General features: G+C 47.7%; 1 long non-coding RNA gene across 1 annotated transcript; it reads left to right on the plus strand.

Moving 5' to 3' along the window:
* The first annotated feature begins 916 nt into the window (after positions 1-916).
* LOC130685073 (uncharacterized) lies at positions 917-4,160 on the plus strand. The gene is made up of 2 exons (XR_008999508.1): positions 917-1,093; positions 2,851-4,160. It is a non-coding gene; the product is annotated as an uncharacterized LOC130685073 (long non-coding RNA).
* Positions 4,161-8,384: the final 4,224 nt, after the last annotated feature.

Consider the following 8,384-nt stretch of genomic DNA (forward strand, 5'->3'; position numbering starts at 1 on the left):
TCGTCCCTTTACTTCTCTGGGGTGAAGAGGACAGTTCTGGTTGTCAGGCAACAGCCCATGGGGTGAAGACAGCTCTGATCCTTCAAAGCTTGGATTAAATGCCACCTCCTCTGGGAAGCTCATTCTAATTCCCAAAGTTCAGCATTAATCCCTTCTTACTTTGAGTTTCCAAAGTGCTTGGGCCATAAAACAACGATCTGCTGTACGTACAAAACCTCATTATGCTATATGAAGCGCCTCCAAATCCTTTAGCTCTCCAGCAATGTATGATAATACTAATGCTAATAATAAGTAACAGTAGCTAATATTATAGAATCTTTGCTCTGTGTCAGACTCTCTACTAAGCATTTTATTTACATGGATTTTCTTGTCTTCACAGCAAATTTTGAGGGAGGCAATATTATTTCCATTTAATAGGTGAGGAAACTGAGGCACCCAGAGAGTCAGATATTTATTTTTTCAAATTCAAGTGTAAGGAAACAGAAGCTCAGAGAAGGTAAGCAAATAAATCTGGTTCATAAAGTCAGCAAAGGGCAGAGCTCCCAAGGAGGCTTAGCTCCAAGTTTCCATTACATCAAGTTGCCTCTATCATGTCGTCTCTGTCCCTCTGTCTCTCCATCTCTCTCAAGTTTATTTCGTATTGTACCATGTGTTGTAATTACTTGCTATTTGCCATTTTCCCCAGTATGTTGTGAATCACTTGGGGTCACGGCTTGTGTCTTGTATTCCTGTATCTTCACTGTTCCCTTTCTGGAGCAGAGATGAGTATGGGCTCACCAAACCCCTTCCTTTTCCCTGTGGGCATAAGCGAGACTACATTTCCCAGCATCTCTTGTAGTCAGGCAAACCCATGTGACTGGGTTGTGGCCAAGGAATGAGGACAGAAGTTGTTTGTCCACTTCCTGACCTTGCCCCTAACTGAAAGACACCCTCTGGTTCTCCATGCTCTCTCTCTTCCCTGGTCTGCCAGTTGGTGCAGAAGACTCAGTGCAAGACTCTGAGGCTTAGGGGATGCAGGAGCCTGGGTCCCCAAATGATTGCTTGGAGCTGAAGCCAGTTCCCTTCTACTCTACGACCCACATTGGATTCTGATGTGAGTGAAAGATAAACCTTTATTGTATTAATCCTCATTGAGGTTTACAGATATTTGTTATAGTGGTTGGCCTACTCTGATTAATGAACCGTCTCCTCCACCCCCAGCCCTCAGCATAATTAGCTAGCACTCTGCACGAAAGAGCTTAAAGTAGATATATGTGTGTTGAATCAAACTGTCTTGGTTTGCCTTTTCTTATTAGAAATTTTCTCTGATTTTTCATTCACTGAGTCATTAATTAATTCATTTAGCACTTACCATATATATCCATTATCTACTGCTGTGTAACTATATTATGATGAACTTGTGCCTAAAAACAACTCACATTTATTATCCCAGTTTCTGTGGGTTAGGAGTCTGGACATGGCGTAGATGGGTCCTTCGTGAGACTGTAATGAAGGTGATGCGTAGGGCTGGGTTCTCATCTGGATGCTTGATGAAGGAAGGATCTGCTTCCAAGTTCACACAGGTTTTTTGAGCTATGGGACTGGGGCATCTGTTTCTTGATGGCTGTTTGTGAAGGCTGCTCTCAGCTCCTAGATTCTGTCTGCAGTTCCTTGACACATGGTATGCCCCAATATGGCTGTCTGCTTGCTCAAAACCAGCAAGAGGATGTAAGATTCCAGCAACATGGGCCCTATAATCTAATGCAACATAATCACATAATCTCTTGCATGTAAACACGCACTCCCATCAGTTTTGCTGTATTTCCTTGCTTAGAGCAAGTCACTGGTCATACCCACACTCAAGGGTTTTGAGTTACTTTCTTCTTCCCCATACTGGGGATGAGTAACACTAAATACTTCGTGTAAGTATAAATGGGTTGTGGGGAGCTGCTAGTTTCTGGGGAGTGTCAGTAATTTCCTAATGTCTAACCAGTGCCCCCTTGGTTAAAGAGGTATATCTAAACTTCTATTTTACAAGCACCATTTCCTCCTTATTAGCCCAAACATTTGAACTCATGGTCCAGTAAGGCCTAACCAATAGCCTGAGGCCACCTAGCAGCTGTGGTGTACTGCCACACTTAGTAATTGTCATTGGGACACTTAGTATTTGTCATTGAAGCCGTACATAATGAATTAGATGGCTCTCAGTGATTTGCATTTACTTTATCAACATTGTATCACAAAACTAGGGCATGATGAAGGATTGCTGTCAAAAAGGAAAGTAGGTGCAAATAGGTCCTTAGGCAGCTAAGGAAGAAGGATTGGGAGGAAAATGGAACCCAGCTCGGCTGAGCTCACTGTGCACGGGGGTACTGTTCCCAACCTTCACGTGAACAACGTCATTTAAATTTCAAAAGCACTCTGTGAGCTAATGTAATATATTCATTTTTCAAATGAGGAAGCTAAGGTTCAGTGAGGTTAAGCAACTTACTCAAGGGCGCACAGATAAGCAAGTGGTAAAGGCAGGAAAAACTTGGCTCTGTTTGACTCTAGGGCAGTGCGCTTGCCCTAGTGGTGTCAGCATGAACTGTCTTCACTTTATTCACAAATACCTGCAGGTCATCTACATATGGATTTCACAGCAGGGGTTCACTGAAGGGAAGGAGGTAGGTGCTGGGATTTCTTAAAATGCGTGGAGGGAGCATGCTGGCCTGGCCATCCAAAGCTGGGCTGGACAGCTTAGAGATCTTCCAGGTAAGGCTTTGAAAGCTATTGATAAATCCTGGTCTGTTTAGAGAATGCTCGAATTGTGTCTCCAAATTGTCCCTCAAGTCTTTTTTACTCTGTCCATTCGCACCGTCACCTTCATAGATCTCCATCATCTCTCTCCCATGGACAATGGTAGCACCGAATGGGTAGCCAGAGCACACCTATTCCTTCAGCTGCAAGAGGATCGCCAAAGCCCTGGTTTTCTGCCTGCGTCTCCAGCTTTACCACGGTCTAGGACAATCACCTCCTTTGTCGTACTTCTTCCATCCAGCCTGGCCTCCTTCCACGATCCGTCAGCTGACTGCTGCTTTTCTCTCTGGGGAAAGGAACAGCTGGCTTGTGGAGGGTGGGAGCCCATCTACGGGGAGATCTGTCATCCCTGGGGCTTGTGACTAAGCTTGGAGAGAATCACAACCATGGAAGAGATGCTGACGAGTGGAGACCCCTGACATTCAGGTTCAACAGCCCCTGCTAGGGGGAGCAAGGTCAAGGTAAGGGAAGCTCACACCTCAGGCACACCTGAAGGTACTTCCTACTCTTTATCAATAACAAGACAAGCAATGGCAACAATTTATTGCACTCTTGTGCTGGGCACACTGCTGAATACTTTACATATATTGTTTGACTGACATCACCCTCTGAAGCAGTGTTCTTATAATACCTAAAGAGCAGGTGACCTGCTTGGGTTCAAATGGGTTTAGTTGCCTGCTCAAGTCACATAAGTAGGAAGTAAGGAAGCCAGGAGAGGAAACCCAGGTATCAGATTGAAAAGTCTGTGATTTTCCAGTCACTTCCATGTCATTGACTGTCTACCTCTTCTGTGCCAGCCACTGTGAAAGCCCTTCACAAACACATTTTTTAATTTTCTAGATTGGACAATATGCCATTTATAGACAAGGATACTGAGGTTCAGAAAAGGTAAGGGGTTTGTTTGGTGTTGCTTAGTTCATAGATGCAAGAGTTGAGATCTGTTCTCAGGTATCACCAAACCCAAGAGCTTTCGCCTCTGACCCTGATACTCTTCATCTGCCATATTCAACCTCACCCCATCCCTGCCCTGCTCTGTGCCCCGGAAGCCTGCTTCTCTGGACTGTACCTGCAGGGCTCTTGACCTGTGACTTCTGTTGGGTCCAGCCAGTGGGGGAGTTGGAGGCTGGGAGGAGAGAGGGTTGAGGTCTGAAAGCATCCTGTTCCTCCTGGCTTTGCTGTGATTTTGCAATGCATATAGTTGGCCCTTTTCCAGGCTCAGATCCCAAACCGACTCTGATAGTAACCTCTTCTCCCATGTCCTTCTGGGCCTGGGGGCGGCCCCAGCTTCCTGCTGTGCCTCAACATCCCCCATGAGCTCTCGGAATCCTGCCCATCCCTGCGTGCCCACCCTGGTCCCTGCATTAAAAATCTCTTCAAACATACCAGCTGAATTGAGCTTCTGTTTCCTACTAAGACCCTGACTGATGGGGATACAAACTTTGGGTATAAGATTTCAAAATCTAGCTTGGCTCAGAGCCTATTTTGAGAAAATACTCACTTCCTCTCAGAAAAACAGAGCCTATCCTGGCCTGATCACGGGGTGCCCACTGCAGGTCTCCGTGGTTTGACTCTCGGCTCAGACACCAGGCAAAGCGTCGGCCGTCAGCCCTGGCGTGTGCACGGCGTTCCCGGGTATCCGTGTCTGGAGCCACCTGTTGCTGTGCTTCCGTCGCACTGATCGAAGTGGCAGCTGAGAAGATACAATCTAATTAGGCTCTTCCTGGGTGTTGGTGGGAGGGAGACAGATGTCTCTTCCCTGTAGCTGCGGGAGCTCTTCCTGCCTGGAGGATGACGCGTGAGTGGGATCCTTGGCTGGGACTTTAAGGACAGCAACTTTCCAGTGTGCCTGGGCCAGGACGGGGGAGGTTCTGGCCAAGGATGCTCTCCCGCTCCCCGCTGTCGTCTGTGACCTGAATTTCTCTTCTTGTCGCTGTCCCTGGCTCCTCCAGGGTTCGGTCCGTTTTGGGCGTCAGGCAGGGCTTGGAAACGCAGATTAGGGTTGGAGCACGACTGGGCAGGAATCTACGGTGAGTCAAGACTATGACAGAAGCTCCTCGGCAGACGGCGGGTTTGAAAGGAAAGGGAAGGAAGTGATTTTCGTGGCACAAGTGTCCCTGGCAGCCCTGCTTGGTTGTCCCATGTGGTCCTCACCACGTCCTCTGAGGTGGGTGGTGTGTCCCTGTCTTGTCATTGGCTTAACTAAGGTTCACAGAGGTTATGTGACCCGCTCAAAGTTACACTGCTTGAAGTAGCAGGGCCAGGATGGCAAGCCCAGGTCCTTGTCTGTCCCCTCTACACACACATCTGCTGGTCAGGGGCTCTGCAGATGACAAGGACCAATGGGCAGAGCTCCTTGTGGCCCTGCCTTCTTCCCGGCATCTCCCGGGTGCACAGTGCTAGGCAGCCAGCAACCAGCGAGCAGGCTATGAATTCCTGGCTTTTGAGCTCCACAGGTTGTCCTGGCCATCCAGAGCTGGGCCGGACTCTTCCATGGGCAGAGTAACATGGAGATTCAGGAGTCACACAGACCTGGGGCAAATCCCTGGTGCACTGCCAGCGTCTGTGAAGCCAGGTGCCAGCCGTTCGAACTCTGGTTTCCTCAATTGTAAAAGGAGAGTGGTGCTGACAGTTGGTTCCTCTTTGGGTCGTTGAAAGCTTTCTATCAGATCAAGCTGATTTGGGTATGAGCGGCCCCCAAGCCCAGGTCCTAACCCCAATGTGTGCCCAAGAACTAGTAGCTATTGTTAGAGGTGATTTAATTGACAAGACTTCCCAATATGCCCAAATCTGATTATTATCCAAGTTACACAGTCTTGATCTGAAATGAATGCAAAAATCTGTTGCAGGGCTTAACATACTGTGTGTCCACCTCCTTGACTTTTTCATGTTGAAATTATTTCTGTGGCTCCAGCTGGTACAAGTGAGGTGGCATCTCTTTTGCCCTCCTGGGTAGTTACCATGCAGCTCTGGGGAAGGAGCAGGTCTGGATGGTGGGCTTGAGGAGGGACTCTTTGGGGATCAGGGCTTGTGCAAGACTTGGAAGCTCACCCACTCTTATCTCTGGCCCATAATTAGCGCAGCAGCACCTTAATGGTGGCTCTGAGATTGAGCCCAGAAGTTCTTCTACTCACACTCCAGCCATAAATCTGCTGTAAGCACAAGAGCCTGCCGTTCCCCAGCCCAAGATTTCAGAGAGCATCAATGAAAGAGGAAATCCATTTCAATCTGTGTGTGTAGGACATCGACCATGGTATTCCTGTTGAAGTTTCCTGCCAACCAAGGTCAGAGAGGAAACGTGTGCATTAACACCCACAGACATACACACCACTGAAGCCAAGAGAAAATAATTGCAGACAAATCTGTCCATAGAGGGGTTGGGGGACTAGACAGTGGCCTGTGGTGGGTGCACTATGGAAAGAAGGAAATTCGAGAATGAGCAGCCTCCACGTGGCAATGATCGGCTCACAGGTCAAGATTTCTAGGACCTGTCTTTCATTCTAGGGGGCAGGGCAATTATGTCTTACAACCAGAGACTTTTATTCCATACTTTTTATTCAACCTTCCTTCCGTATGGGCACCCAATTCTAAGGACAGGATGTTGAGCACTTAAGTCTAATAGGATGTCCCAAGGATCATTTGCTCTCTAGAAGACACAGACAGTCGAATGATATCTTTACTATTAGTTCTTTCATGTAGTCAGTTCCTCATCTGCCCATTTGCCCACTTATTTAATACACACTCATCAGACGTGCAGTGGGTTCTACTTCCAACCTTCAGTTTTCTCAACTGCCACAGGGGGATCCTACTGGAAACTAACTCGCTGGGCTATTGTAAGGAATCAACTAAATAACATACATGAAGCTCTTTACACGAAGCCTGAAAAAAGAGCGTGCCTAATAAATGGTAGTCACTAGTAAGGGTGGTATGTAGGAGGCTGTGTGGGAACCACTGGACCGAGAGCGAGAAGAGGCCAGCTCTCTGCCTTGGGAAAGTTCGCAACCAGGAAGATAATCAAGATTCAAAGAAGCGTGTTCCAGCTGCAGTGGGCGTACAGAAGAGGGAGTGACTAACTTTGCATGGGGGAGACAGAGCAGTTTTCAGAGAAAGGGGGCATTTAATGGGGTTTTGAAGGATGTATAATAATTCACCGTGTGAAGGGCAGGAAAGTCTTTTCCTGACAGGGATCAGCATGTGTGAAAACCCTGTGGCCTGTGCGTTTGGGACACCTGCTCTGCACTCAGGATGCAGGAGACCTGAACCTCACCCTGTGACTTGTATTGTCTCTAGTGGCTCCTTGTCTCAGCCTGCAAGGCCCTCCCTGGGTCTTGTCTATGGATTCAATTTATTTTGTATCTAGGATAGTTTGTGGGCCCCTGTTCCTGGGACGCTTTCTTTGGCCCATTGACACCAGGCAGAGTCGGGCCCTTCTCCACTCTCAGAGGGGCTTCCCCAAACACAGCTGTCACATCGTAACCACATGGCACGGGCCAGTCTGTGATGTATGCAGGGCAGAAACAGTGCTGGGTTTTCCTCTGTTGCATGGCACTTAGACACACAGTAGGTGCCTAACACATATCTGTGGTTGAAAGCATGCATAAATTTGCTCCCTGTGGGCAAGAGCCACATCTTCTATAACTCTGTTCCCCTCCCTTGTCCCCTATACCTTTACCCCCATGGTGCCTGGTGCAAACTGAAAACCCACTAAATGCTTATGGAATAAATGATTATTTTAATTACTCAATGAGTCACCATGGGGTTCCTTTAAATAGCACTTGTTCTGGTGCATTCAAATGTTCATTTGTAAATAATTAACTATGTCACCAGGAAGCTTGGAGAAAGGAGACATATAGGGTATGGAGAGGCTGGCAGAAAAACTTTATGCTACAAGGTTAGCAGGACTGTTAGGAGGAAAATGTGAGTGTGATGTCCCGAGCAGGTGCCCCTAACTAGCTGCGTGACACCGAGCTCTCACAGCTGCCTGCAAATGGCAATCATCTCTTTACTGCATGTCAGGTGGTTGCAAGATCCGATGCATTCAACAATCTTCCAAGACTAGGGAGATGACAGTGCCCATGGCCGATGAGCTGTCTTAAGGGGCTTATAATCAAGTAAGTTAACTGTGGTAGACTTCACACTGGCGGCTGCCCATGAACCACACTTCTTGGTGTTCACGCCCTGTGTAGTTGTGTCCGTGTGATTTGCTTGGGCCGATAGGACATTAGCAAGCATGGTGCAAGTGAAGGATTGATACCCACTTGCACGTTGGGGTTCCTCCTCTCGGGACCCTCATGCTGGGAAGCCAGCCATCCTACTGTAAAGGAAGCTCAGACTGTTGAATGATGAGAGGCCGTGTGGACACAGCCCTGGAGGGTGAGAGGCTACTCTGGATGGTCCAGCTTCAGCACTGCCACCAGCTAACCTCCCAAGTGAAGGCGGAGAGACCTCAGCTGTGCCATGTGGAGCAGAAGAACCCAGAAGAACTGCCCAGTCAAACTCAGTCAGCCACAGAAGTGGAGAAGTAATAAATCACGGTTGTTTTAAGCATCAAGGATTGACAACCGAGATACAAATATACATAAAAATGCATTTTACAGACATAAACTGCT

Source organism: Manis pentadactyla, chromosome 10 (assembly GCF_030020395.1).
Source record: "Manis pentadactyla isolate mManPen7 chromosome 10, mManPen7.hap1, whole genome shotgun sequence".
Lineage (NCBI taxonomy): Eukaryota > Metazoa > Chordata > Mammalia > Pholidota > Manidae > Manis > Manis pentadactyla.